Genomic DNA, 14,755 nt, shown 5'->3' with positions numbered 1-14,755 from the left:
GCCCTGCACAATTTTGTGGAACAGAAGGTGGGCCAGTCCTTGAGCCTGTCGGTGTGTACCAAAGTGCATGGCAGTGCAGATGTCTGGAGCTGTAACTATGGTCAGGGACAATACGCCTTTACAGACTACTGGGTGAATGTGGTTCCTGCACAGACACAACAACATCAACTTGGACAGGTCACGCTGCTTCTGCCTCCACGCTCTCAGGCCATTGGTCCTGGGACAGTGTGCACCTCCGGCTCCTCATCCTCCACCGTGTCCTCAGCCTCCACTGCACGGACAAGTCTCAGTGCCACTCCAGCATACCATGTGTTTAGTGCACAGCGGTGTCACGCTTTTCTTCATATGGTTTACCTTGGCGAACAGAGTCACAAAGGGGAGGAACTGCTAAAACTCATTCATTAAGAAATTGAATCATGGCTTACTTCACAAAAACTGGAAATGGGTACCATGGTGACCAACAATGGAAAGAACATATTGTCTGAGCGGCAACAAGGGAGCCTGAGACATGTGCCCTGCATGGCACACGTGTTCAATCTGGTTGTCAATTGGTTTCTGATGTGTTCCCCCCACCTGCAAGACATCCTAACAATGAGAAAGAAACTTTGGATGCACTTCAGCCACTCATACACAGCAAAGCCTTGAGCTGCAGCGTCAGATGGCAACCCCCAACACAGTCTAGTTTGCGACGTTTCCACACGTTGGAATTCCACCCTCCATATGTTGGACCGACTATCCGAACAAAGAAAAGCCATCACCGATTATTTGATGATCCAAGGGGATAGGGGGAATTCTCTGTGCAACTTCAGTGTCAACCAGTGGCAGTTCATACGTGACACCTGTCCTTTGCTAAGGCCCTTTGAGGAAGCCTGTCAGGCCCAAGGCCTGATTATGGAAACATACCTGTGTTTTATTATTGCATCTGTGTATAAACTAAGACCTGGGGGGTGAGGGGTCATTCAGACGGTGTATACTGTGTCTTTTGTGTATTGCAGTTTATTGAGGGGGCCTGGCTGGTTGTTTGTTTGAAGTCAGGAGCTTCTTTGAAGCGGCAGGATGAGAGATAACAGATGCCCCTTGGTGGGATCAGAGGGGAGGGGGGAGTGGAGCTTCCCTCCAAAAAACAAGCAGATAGGATATTTAAACAATGCTAGACTAAAAGTTGGTTGTTAAGATCTGTGCCCCAAGCTGACAAGACCATCCTAAGAACAGCTGGAGACCCACTCACATGGACTGCTATAATATCATGCTGTAAGAACTTCATTTTTGCTTTCTGAACTTGCTAAACTATTTTATAAATTTTTGTAACTGTATGTCATTTGATTCTGTATTTTTATACAGTCAGCACTGTGATACCTTTTATCAGATTAAATGTTTAATTAATCGGCTCTGGTGTTTGATCTCTAAATATATGAGCTCACCTTTCTGAAGGCAGCTCTGGTGGAAACACGTTTATCTAAGGGTTAATTTGGTGACTTGCTGGGACTAGTAGTGGATAGCCAGAGGTCTGGCGGCTTTAACCCTTGCACCATCACACTCTCTCTAGCGTCTTGGCTGGACCGATAGGGTGTGATCGTGACAAAGCCACATTATTAGTCAGTTGCCAGGATTACGGGATGAACAACGTTATTCCACTGCTTCATCTACTACAACACATGTTGGAAACAATGGCTGGTCAGGGCACTGGAGACGTGGCGCCTACATCTCACGGCCACATGAGCCCTGTGGGGGTTGAACTGGAGGAGGGGCACAGTGGAGCACAGTTTAGTTTTCACGAGATGGGCGGGTTTAGGTTTCACGAGGAGAAGCAGGAGCAGCTAGAAGAGCTAGACGGTTATGAGGAAGGCAAGACAGAGGACCCAGACACACCATGGCAATATGCAGTGGAGATGGAGGCAGGGAGTCCCTCCGAGGCACTTGCACAAATGGCACGATGCATGCTCATTTGCTTGTGTAGTGATTATAGATGAGCAAATTTTTGAAAAATTCGATTTGGACGATTCCCCAATTTTTCGAAAAAATTGGGTTGGGTCCGAATTTATTTGAGGCGAATCGATATTAAAAACTGATATTTCTGGCCTACATAGAGCCTCAATAGGGGTGTAGAACATTTTGCCTTGCTGTAACACGCATAGGGTTTGTTTTGGATTAGTGAAATAATACTGTTATTCAGTCTGACATGCAGATCAGGGGCGTCGCTATTAGAATCACTGTTGCAGAGCGGCACAATGACAGAGCCTGGAGCTGGCATCGGTATGAGGAGACCATATAGTGGCTGAATGACACAGTCTGGAGGTGATGTAAGCATGATGAGACCATATAGTGGCTGAATGACACAGTGTGTAAGTGGAGGCAGCATGAGGAGAACAAATGGTGGCAGTATGAGACAGCTTGGAGCTGGCATCAGCATGAGGAGGACATATGGTGTCAGTATGAGACAGCCTGAAGGTGGCAGCAGCAGCAGCAGAGTGGTGCGGTGGGTGACAATACCAGTACCCGATGATGAAGGTGGGTGAAAAATGAAGAATTTGGCATCAGATGTGTGGCATCAGGCGGGTGGCAGGATCAGAAATGTTTGGGCACCCCAAGTAAAAATTTGTATTAATGTGCATAAAGAAGCCAAGGAAAGATGGAAAAATCTCCAAAAGGCATCAAATTACAGATTAGACATTCTTATAATTAGTCAACAAAAGATAGATTTTATTTCCATCATTTACACTTTCAAAATAACAGCAAACAAAAAAATGTTGTCTGCAAAAGTTTGGGCACCCTGCAGAATTTATAGCTTGCACTGCCCCCTTTGCAAAGCTGAGACCTGCCAGTGTCATGGATTGTTCTCAATCATCATCTAGGAAGACTAGGTGATGTCAATCTCAAAGGTTTTAAATGCCCAGACTCATCTGACCTTGCCCCAACAATCAGCACCATGGGTTCTTCTAAGCAGTTGTCTAGAAATCTGAAACTGAAAATAGTTGACGCTCACAAAGCTAGAGAAGGCTATAAGAAGATAGCAAAATGTTCTCAGATGTCAATATCCTCTGTTCGGAATGTAATTAAGAAATGGAGGTCATCAGGAACAGTGAAAGTTAAAGCAAGATATTGAAGACCAAGAAAAATATCAGACAGAACAGCTCGCAGGATTGTGAGAAAAACAATTCAAAACCCACGTTTGACTGCACAATTCCTCCAGAAAGATCTGGCAGACACTGGAGTTGTGGTACACTATTCCACTATAAAGAGATACTTGTACAAATATGGTCTTCATGGAAGAGTCATCAGAAGAAAACCTCTTCTACGTCCTCACCACAAAAATAAGCGTTTGAACTTTGCAAATGAACATATAGACAAGCCTGATGCCTTTTGGAAACAAGTTCTGTGGACCGATGAGGTTAAAATTGAACTTTTTGGCCGGAATGAGCGAAGGTACCTTTGGAGAAGAAGGGGAACAGAATTTTATGAAAAGAACCTGTGTCCAACTGTTAAGCATGGGGTTGAATCAATCAAGCTTTGGGGTTGTATTGCAGCCAGTGGCACAGGGTACATCTCACTAGTAGAAGGAAAAATGGATTCAATAAAATTTCAGCAAATTTTGGATGCTAACTTGATGCCTTCTGTGAAAAAGCTGAAGTTAAAGAGAGGATGGCTTCTACAAATGGATAATGATTCTAAACACACCTCGAAATCCACAGGGGATTACATCAAGAGGCGTAAACTGAAGATTTTGCCATGGCCTTCACAATCTCCTGACCTCAGCATAATTGAAAATCTATGGATAGACCTTAAAGAGCAGTGCATGACAGACAGCCCAGAAATCTCAAAGAACTGGAAGACTTTTGTAAGGATGAATGGGCAAAGATAAGTCAAACAAGAATTGAAAGACTCTTGGCTGGCTACAAAACGTGTTTACAAGCTGTGATACTTGCCAAAGGGGGCAGTACAAGATATTAACTCTGCAGGGTGCCCAAACTTTTTCAGACGCAATTTTTTTGTTTTCTGTTATTTTGAAAGTGTAAATGATGGAAATAAAAGCTTACTTACAAATTAATCTGTAATTTGATGCCTTTTGGAGATTTTTCCATCTTTCCTTGGCTTCTTTATGCACATTAATACAAATTTTTACATGGGGTGCCCAAACTTTTGATCCCCACTGCACATGCAGGAAAATGTATACGTTTAATATGGTCATCTTCTGACCCCTATAATTTTTTTTTATTTTTCCGCGTACGGGGCAGTATGAGGGCTAATTTTTTTTATCTAAAGTTTTTAGCGGTACCATTTTTGTATTGATCAGACTTTTTGATCACTTTTTATTCATTTTTTCATGATATAAAAAGTTACCAAAAATACGCTATTTTGGACTTTATAATCACCAGCTGACCATTACCAGTGAAAGAGGTGCCTAAAAATTACCTTTTATTTCCATTCTTAAAATTAATAAAAGCAACATATATGTGAATATTGTGCTTGTATTATGTCAGAAAGTACCAAAATAAGGAAAAGAGAGCTGTTAAGATATATCAAGGGAGTGCTATATTGCTGAGACATAAGCACCTCCCCTTCTTTTATTTGAGTATGATAGTTACAACTCAAATAATAGGAATTACTCCCTTAGTCATCCATTACTGGTGACTAGTTCACCCAACACGTTTCTGTCACCTATTTAAACGACGTCATCAGGGGAGTTTAACAGAACATCAAGAGTTACTTAAAAATAGTGTATATGCCAGAGTCCAATGACCCATCAGACAGTCAGAGATTATTTATAATTCTTCTCCACTATTGCCATATATGCTCTCAATACAGGGGATATAATAATTGACTGTGATCCTACATCTAGATACCAACAGGAACTAATGGGAATCCTGAAACCTGCATTTGATAATAAATTGCTGGACAAGAATGAATTTATGTTTCTCACACCTAGAACCCCCGTGATCCCCACGTTTTACTCTCTCCCTAAAATACATAAGGGGACCACTCCCCTAAAAGGGCGCCCCATAGTGGCAGGAATAGGGAGTTTGTTACAAAACGTGGGGATCTATGTGGATCAGGTTTTACGACAATTTGTACTATCATCACCCTCTTACCTGAGGGACACTATGGACCTTTTGAATAAAATTGAAGGATTGAACCTGGATGAGGATATTATCCTTGCCAGTGTGAATGTCGAGGCCTTGTACTCCTCGATCCCGCATAATGTGGGGCTACAAGCTGTATCATATTATTTGCCGTTTAGAGGGGGCTTCTTAGAGAAACACAATAAGTTCATTCTTGACCTAATGAACTTTGTATTAACACACAATTACTTTTTCTTCGATGGCAGGGTGTACCACCAACTCAGGGGTACGGCCATGGGGAGCCCTTGTGCCCCCACATACGCCAACATACTCCTGGGTTGGTGGGAGGCCACCCACGTATTCACCAACGAAAGAGAAAAATGTTGTGATCAAGCATTACTATGGTCCAGATTTATAGACAATATTTTTGTTGTGTGGAAGGGTACGGCTGGCGAATTTAGGGAACTTGTGGGGTCTCTTAATAATAATCAACTGGGCCTACATTTTACCTTTGAGGTACAGAGTCGAGAGATAGCCTTCCTGGACATAAAAATCTATAAATATGAGAAGGGAGACCTGCAGACTACCATATATAGAAAACAAACAGCGACTAACAGCCTGCTGGGCTGGCAGAGTTGTCATCCTGGGTCACTGAAACGAGGAATCCCGAAAGGACAGTACCTTCGGTTAAGAAGAAACTGTTCTAATCTACAGACCTTCAAAAGAGAAGCCATGGATTTAAGAAATAGATTTAGAAATCGAGGGTATCCCGACTATGTACTTAGACGAGCCTATAAACATGCCTTACAGACCCCACGTAATGCATTTCTGATCCCCTGTACAAAGACAGACAGCTATAATCAATTGCGTATCATAGGGACCTATGATAACATGGCGGATGAGATCAGGAACTCCCTAACCAAACATTGGAATGTCCTGAAGTTGGATAAAGATTTGACTGAGGTGTTAAGTGACAGACCCTTAGTCACATATCGAAAAGGACAATCTATAGGAGATAGAGTGGTGAGGAGTCACCTGACTCCAGAAAGGGTGGCTAACAGAACCTGGTTGAGTGATTACACACAGCCCTCGGGCTGCTATAAATGCGGCCATTGTAGGGCATGTCAATATGTGGACAAGTCTTGGAGAGTGATGGATGACACGAGAGGTGATAATCTAAAAATTAAACAGTTCATTAACTGCAGTTCAAAAACAGTGATTTATATTGCCTACTGCCCGTGTCCCAGGTATTACGTAGGAAAAACCATACGGGAATTGCGTAAAAGAGTCCTGGAGCATATAGGGGATATTCAAAATCAGAGAGACACTACAATAGCAAGGCATATGACGGAGTTCCATAGGGATCGGTTATACAGCATAAGGTTTAGAGGTATTGAAGTTATACCCCGGTCTCCTAGGGGGGGGGGATCTTGACCGCTTGCTACTCCAAAAGGAGTGCAAGTGGATTTATAACATATACTCCCCATGGACTAAATGAACAACTTAACTTCACGTGTTTTCTATAGGTGCATGATTATTGTTGGGGTGAGATTTGGTTGGAGGATATAGGCAGACAGGGAAGACCCTAGTGAGCCTTATGAGATAGACCTCCAACAGGTAAGTTAGGGTTGTTTAGGGCATATAGGAGGTTCCAGAGCGGGGCCATCCCTTATGGATGAAGCCGCCTAGGAATAGGGATCATCTGATAGGGTATATTAGGGCGTTAATAATATTCACCTAGGGCCCCGATTTATATTATTCATCTCCCTAAATAGGGATGGATTGCCCGGTTACAACAATTCCACCCTGAAATAATGTTTGCACCTTTTTATTTATACATATGCGTAGAGGTCTATATGTATATGTATATCACCTCCATTGAATTGTCTATATATATATATATATATGTCAATCAGGTCCTGTGCATTAGCTACTCTATCCATATAATCCACAATCCACCCTTAACTATATATATCTATCTATGGATTGTTCCTGTACCATCTAAGGTATAAGTGTATATGCGTGTGTGTGTGTGTATGTATATATATGTGTATGTGTATATATATATATATAAATAGTTTTAAAATTCTTTGCGGGCAGCATTTGTATTTTTCTTGATTTCAACTTAAATGTTGCATAATAAGTACTTTGACTGTTAGACCTATCAGTTTCTCCATAATAATACATAGAAGCCAATAAACATATCTAATCGACCAGACTAATGTATCGACTGACCTTCTGCATGGACCGCTAATAGTTAATACACGCCCCACGTGTGCTGGTTACTATGCACCGCCCAGGGACGCGTCGCCTAGGGAAGCAGGGCGGGCGCATCGGACGTGACGTAGCGGTCCCGCTGCATAAGACGTCAGACGCCGTCTTCCCCGGCAGCGCGCTGGGCTGGAAGTCAGCCGGTCTCTTGGCCACTGCGAGAGTGCGCGCTGCCGACATATTTTATATGAAGACTCAGAACTGTAAGTAACTGTGGTTTTGAGATTGTTTGTTTCTCTGCAGGAACTTCCCCGAGGATTTGAATACTGAGAAGGGATATGGTTTTCTTTGCAGGGATACCAGCTGGAGGGTTATAAGTGAGTGAGCAAAACTGTGCTGATGATTCTACCTGGAAGGGGGCACATATACATGATTGCTGCACGTCTTGTTGGATGTTATTTTTTATCTTTTGCAGGTTAAACCCCCGCTGGCTGAGGACTTCAATTCTTAAAGGGGCATACCCATTTGGTTTATTATATCCCCTGTATTGAGAGCATATGTGGCAGTAGTGGAGAAGAATTATAAATAATCTCTGACTGTCTGATGGGTCATTGGACTCTGGCATATACACTATTTTTAAGTAACTCTTGATGTTCTGTTAAACTCCCCTGATGACGTCGTTTAAATAGGCGACAGAAACGCGTTTGGTGAACTAGTCACCAGTAATGGATGACTAAGGGAGTAATTCCTATTATTTGAGTTGTAACTATCATACTCAAATAAAAGAAGGGGATGTGCTTAGGTCTCAGCAATATAGCACTCCCTTGATATATCTTAACAGCTCTCTTTTCCTTATTTTGGTACTTTCTGACATAATACAAGCACAATATTCACATATATGTTGCTTTTATTAATTTTAAGAATGGAAATAAAAGGTAATTTTTAGGCACCTCTTTCACTGGTAATGGTCAGCTGGTGATTATATTGTTTTGTTGCAAAGAGGATTTATGAATATTTCGGTCGTGTACAGGACCATACCTGTTGTGTACAATAGGACTATTTTGGACTTTGGAATTTTTTTGCGCGTACGCCATTGACCGTATGGTTTAATTAGCGATATATATGTAATTCGGACATTTCTGCACGAGGCGATATCACATATGTTTATTTTTATTTACGCCCTCCATCCCCAACTGGTTAAACATCTATTGTACTATACATATTTGTGAAGTGTTGGTGTGGCACCATGGTCAATCTACTCTGATGCATCACGCATTGGTGGGTGGAAATCCTGGCTGATCCATGACTGATTCATCTTCATAAAGTTCAGTCTCTCCACATTTTTCGTGGACAGACGAGTTCTCATTGGGGTTACTATAGCCCCCACTGCACTAATCACCCACTCTGATGGCACAATAAAAGCAAGGCAGAACAGCTTTTCCAAGGCAAACTCTGCTAGTTGCAGCTACAAATCAAGTTTGGCTGTCCAAAAGTCCAACGGATCTTCAAGGTGTGTTGGCATGGTCATGTCACGGTATGCCATCTCCTGCTGGTTCAAGTCCTGCTCCAGGTCTACCTGCTGCTGATGAGTTGCTTCACTATGCGGGTGAAGAAAGCTACTCATCAGCAACTGTAGACTCAGGTTGCTGCTGATGGAGCTGGTACTGCCCCTGCTACTCCACCCCTCCCCAGCAACCATGGCAGTGGAAGGCGAGCGCAGAGGGCCCCACGAGTCAGACAGCGAGAGAATGGATGATGGCACAGGTAGGCATCGGCCAACTTACTACGTATGATGTCTCTATAGTAGGTCAGTTTGTCCTCCCTCTCAGTGGGTGTGAAAAAGGCCCTCATTTTGTACTGGTAGCAAGGGTCAAATAAGGTGGAGAGCCAGAAGTCATCCCGCTGTCGAATGCTGATAATTCGGCGGTCACTACGCAAGCAAGTGAGCATGCATCGTGCCATTTGTGCAAGTGACTCGGAGGGACTCCCTGCCTCCATCTCCACTGCATACTGCCACAGTGTGTCTGGGTCCTCTTTCTCGCCTTCCTCATAACCCTCTAGCTCCTCTAGCTGTTCTTGTTCCTCCTCTCCTGTCAGTTGACTAGAAAAGCCGCCCATCTCGTGAAACCTAAACTGTGCTCCACTGTGCCCCTCCTCCAGTTCAGGCCCCACAGGTTTCATGTGGCCGTGAGATGTAGGCGCCACGTCTCCAGTGCCCTGACACGTGTTGCAGTAGATGAAGCAGTGGAATGAAGTCGTTCATCCCGTAATCCTGGCGACTGACTAATAACATGGCTTCCTCAAAGGGCCTGAGCAACTGGCAGGTGTCACGTGGGAGCTGCCACTGGTTGACATTGAAGTTACACAGGGGAGTCCCCCTATCCGCTCGGATCATCAAGAAATCGGTGATGGCTTTTTTTGTTCGTATAGTCGGTCCAACATATGGAGGATGGAATTCCAACATGTGGAAACGTCGCAAATCAGACTATGTTGGGGGATGCCATTCTGACACTGCAGCTCAAAGAGGGTGTGCTTTGCGGTTTATGAGTGGCTTAAGTGCATGCAAAGTTTCCTTCCCATTGTTAGGATGTCTTGCAGATGGGGGGAACACTTCAGGAACTGCTTGACAACCAGATTGAACACGTGTGCCATGCAGGGCACATGTCTCAGGCTTCCTTGTCGCAGCACAGACAAGATGTTCTTCCTGTTGTCGGTCACCATGGTTCCCATGTCCAGTTTTTGTGGAGTAAGGCATGCTCTGATATCTTGATGAATGACTTCAAGCAGTTCCTCCCCTGTGTGACTCCGTTCTCCAAGGCAAACCATGTGAAGAACAGCGTGACGTCACCATGCCCTGCACACAATGTATGCTGGAAGGGCACTGAGACTTTTCTGTGCAGTGGAGACTGAGGACATGTTGGAGGATGAGGAGGCGGAGTTGCACACTGTCACAAGACCAATGGCCTGAGAGCGTGGACGCAGAAGTGGCTTGAATTGTCCAAGTTGCTGTGGCTGTGCAGGAACCACATTCACCCAGTGGGCTGTAAAGGACATGTATTGTCCCTGACCGTAGTTACAGCTCCACATGTCGGCGCTGCCGTGCACTTTGGCACACACCGACAGGCTCGAGGACTGGCCCACCTTTTGTTCCACAAAATCGTGCAGGGCTGGTACTGCCTTCTTCGCAAAGAAATGACGTCTTGGCACTATCCACCTCGGCTTGGCACAAGCCATCAGTTCTCTGAAAGGTGCAGAGTCCACCACTTGAAAAGGGAGGGACTGCAGCACCAGCAATTTGCACAGGAGCACATTCAGTTTCTACGTCGTTGGATGAGTGGGCGTATACTGTTGTCTCTTGGACATGGATTGCTGGCAGAATGACTGACTACAAGTAGGTGGAGCAGGAGCATCTGGAGCGACATAAGATGTGTATGACACACAGTTCTCTTCGGCTGAGGTGGTGGAGCCTTGGCTGACTGAAACAGGGAGCGGCGTGCCACTGGGTGATGCAGCAGGCTGGACCATCAAATCAGAGACGCGGTATTCCCAGGCCGCTTTATGGTGATGCTGCATATGTTGACGCAGGGCTGTGGTGCCAGCATTGGGACCCTGGCCATGCTTCACCTTCTGCCAACACATCTTGCATGTGGCCAGGTTAACCTCCTCTGGATGCTTGATGAAAAACCGTTGAGTAGCTGATTTCCCACCAACAGTCTGCACTGATTGACTTCTACTGCTGCCGACTCCAGGAACCCCTGTTTCAATACCTCTCGGGAAGGTAGGCTTCTGCGAAGAAGGTGGTTTACCCCTGGCATGTTTGGCTCCAGACTTTCCACTTCTGCCACCATGCTGACTGCCAACCTTGCTACCACCTTGCTGGCTCAGCTGCTGCCTCACAGGCAACCTTCAACCCTCTTCTCCTGATAATGATGAAGCCCCTTCTGCACCCAGCTCCCAAGTGCGATCGGCTTCATCATCATCAACGAGTTGTGTCTGCACATTACTGATGTCCTCCTCAGGTTCCTCAACAGTGTCTACTTCCGGAACCTGAATGCTAGCAACACCACCTCCCACGTCACTCTCCTCTTCACTACCTACCCGCCTAGCGTAGGAAGTGGCGGATGTCTCCTCCACTTCTTGGCTGGGCAGTAGCTGCTGACTGCCCTCTAGATCATCCTCAATAAATAGTGGAGGTGAACCCACAGCATAAGATACTCCTGTGGGGGAGGGAACACCATAGGAAAGAGGCAATGTGAGGACAGGGACTGCTCGCAGGCCATGCCAACTGAGGGTTGTGTATGACGAACCCACCGACTGTTGACTGGGGGTGTCAGATCTCACTTGTGATGAAGTGGATGACCGTGTTAACCAGTGGATGACAGCAGATGGGTTGCTGGATGAGACATGACCGCTAGCTGATACCGGGAGCTCAGGCCTCTCGTTGCGACTCCTGCTGCCACTCACCCCTAGTCTGCTGCGACCTCTGCCTGATGAATTTAGGCCTATGCCACTCCTCTGTAAACGTTCTAGCACTTCTCAGCTTGACATAATTTGTGCGCATATGAGAGGAGTACAATACGATATAATACACTTTAAAAAGCTGTCTCATACTGCAACCATATGTTCTCTTTATGCTGCTGCAACCTACAGGCGGTGTCATTCGGCCACTATATGTTGTCCTCATGCTTCCGTCACCTCCAAGCTGTGTAATTCAACCACTATATGGTCTCCTCATGCTGGCGCTACCTCCACGCTGAGTCATTCAGCCACTGTATGTTCTCCTCATGCTGCCACCACCTACACACTGTTTCATTCATCAACTATATGTACTTCTCATGCTGCCGCCACCTCCACTCTGTGTCATTCAGCTATTATATGTTCTCCTCATGCTGCCGCTAACTCCAGGCTGTGTCATTCAGCCACCATATGTTCTCCTCATGCTGCCGCAAACTCCAGGCTGTGTCATTCAGCCACTATACGTTCTCCTCATGCTGCCGCAAACTCCAGGCTGTGTCATTCAGCCACTATATGTTCTCCTCATGCTGCCGCAAACTCCAGGCTGTGTCATTCAGCCACTATGTGGTCCCCCCATGCTGCTGCCACCTACATGCTGTGTCATTCAGCCACTATATGTTCTCCTCATGCTGCCGCAAACTCCAGGCTGTGTCATTCAGCAACTATGTTGTCTCCTCATGCTGCCGCCACCTCCACGCTGTGTTATTCAGCCACTATATGTTCTCTTCATGCTGCCGCCACCTCTACGCTATGTCATTCAGCCACTATATGTTCTCCTCATGCTGCCGCCACCTCCACGCTGTGTTATTCAGCCACTATATGTTCTCTTCATGCTGCCGCCACCTCTACGCTATGTCATTCAGCCACTATATGGTCTCCTCATGCTGCAGACAACTCCAGGCTGTGTCATTCAGACACTATATGGTCTCCTCATGCTGCCCCCAACTCCAGGCTGTGTTATTCAGCCACTATATGTTCTCTTCATGCTGCCACCACCTCTATACTTTGTCATTCAGCCACTATATGTTCTCCCCATGCTACAGCCAACTCCAGGCTGTGTCATTCAGCCACTATACGGTTTCCTCATACTAATGCCACCTCCAGGTTCTGCCATTGTGCCACCATGTGACTCCTTGTTAGATTTGGTCTTTTGTAACCACACTCTTGATTCAAAGTAAATGCAGGGGCCCTGGACATTAATCTTGGGAGTGTAATATTAAATTAAAATTTCAAAATCTTAAATTTCAAAAAAATTGATGTAATCTTTTCAAGACTGAGGCCCTATCGTTGTCAATGTCATATATTAGCTGCGGAATTACTACAAGAAACCAATGACAACAACTGAAATGAAACATTTGCAGTTCCACAAAGAGTAAGAAAGTGGGGGGGGGGTGCGCTGAGAGGCACGGGCTGGAACAGGTGGTAGCTCGCCTCACGGCGGACCGCCAGTTCGATGTTCCAAAATAAATGTAAAAAAAATTACATAAAATATCTATTTATTCTCTTCAATTTCCACGCCATATTGTCTCCCTGCTGCCACATCCACACGCTTTTCAGCAGTGATTCTACTAGCGATGCCGGTAATCTGCATGTCATTCTGAATAACTATTTCACTAATACAGCACACTCCCTATGTGTTTTTGGACAAGCCAAAGTGTTCTACATCTCTATTGAGGCTCTCTGTAGGCCAGAAATAGCTGTTTTTAATAGCAATTTCCTGCGAATAAATTCGGACCAAACCAAATGTTTTGGGAAAATTCTGAGAATTGGCCAAATCAAATTTTTCAAAAATTCGCTCATCTCTAGTGAACAATATCAGTCTGTATAAGATTGTGTTACATACATTTTTTATGTAAAAAATAAATAAATTGGGGGCAAAATATGTTACTGAAACAATGTACTGTTTAGCTAGAGAATTTGGCACACAATAAATCCTTAATTATCATGTACCCTTATATAGGATCAAAGAATCCCAAAGCGTTTAAAGCAGACTTGGGAGCCGTTTTTAGCTGAAAACTGCAGATAGCCCTTTACTTAGGTCGAGTAAGGGAGTTATACTTAAAGGGGTACTCCACCTCTAGACATCTTATCCCCTATCCAAAAGATAGGGGATAAGATGTCAGATCGCCGGGGTCCCGCTGCTGGAGACCCCGGGGACCGCTGCCGCAGCACCCCGCTATCATTACTGCGCAGAGCGAGATCGCTCTGCACGTAATGACGGGCAATACAGGGGCCGGAGCATCGTTACGTCACGGCTCCGCCCCTCGTGATGTCACGGCCCGCCCCCGATAATACAAGTCTATGGGAAAGGGGCGTGGCTTCGTCACGCCCCCTGCCATATACTTGCATTAAGGGGACGGGCCGTGATGTCATGAGGGGCGGAGCCATGATATCACACTGCTCTGGGCCCTGTATCGCCCGTCATTACGCACAGAGCGAACTCGCTCTGTGCAGTAATGATGGCGGGGTGCCGCAGAGGCGATCCTCGGGGTCCCCAGCAGCGAGACCGCGGCGATCTGACATCTTATCCCCTATCCTTTGGACAGGGGATAAGATGCCAGGGGAGGAATACCCCTTTAAGGATAAGGCTCCCAGCTGACACAAGTGCCCTAAGAGTATTGCTGGACCCTCCTTTTAGCCAGGTCCAGGAGGCATCACTAGACTCTCCTTGCTACCAAAGTTCCGGAGGCATTTTTATACTATAATAAAGCAGAAACACCAAAGTGTATCAGTGCCCTGGTGGTGGTTTGGGCAGCATTAAACTAATGACAGGTTAGCTTTCGTTACATTTCCAGGTACAAAATGTGAAATAATTTGATATGATTGTGATTGGAAAAATGCTATATCATCCCTTTAATTTTTTTAACTCAATGGCCTATTGGTAATACTTAAGTCATTCCTCTTTTTTGAGTTTCGATGCAGGTTTCTCCCAATTACTTCAGTGTACAGAAGTGCAGTGTAAAAACTTATGT

General features: G+C 45.2%; 1 protein-coding gene across 3 annotated transcripts in view; it reads right to left on the bottom strand.

Annotated features, from left to right (window-relative positions):
* The window catches only part of CPNE8 (copine 8), a 517,377-nt gene that overhangs the window by 184,171 nt on the left and 318,451 nt on the right, over positions 1 to 14,755 (bottom strand). The window lies entirely within an intron of this gene.

This window comes from Hyla sarda, chromosome 4, assembly GCF_029499605.1.
Source record: "Hyla sarda isolate aHylSar1 chromosome 4, aHylSar1.hap1, whole genome shotgun sequence".
NCBI classification, from domain to species: Eukaryota; Metazoa; Chordata; class Amphibia; order Anura; family Hylidae; genus Hyla; species Hyla sarda.
This window is presented reverse-complemented; position numbering and strand designations above follow the sequence as displayed.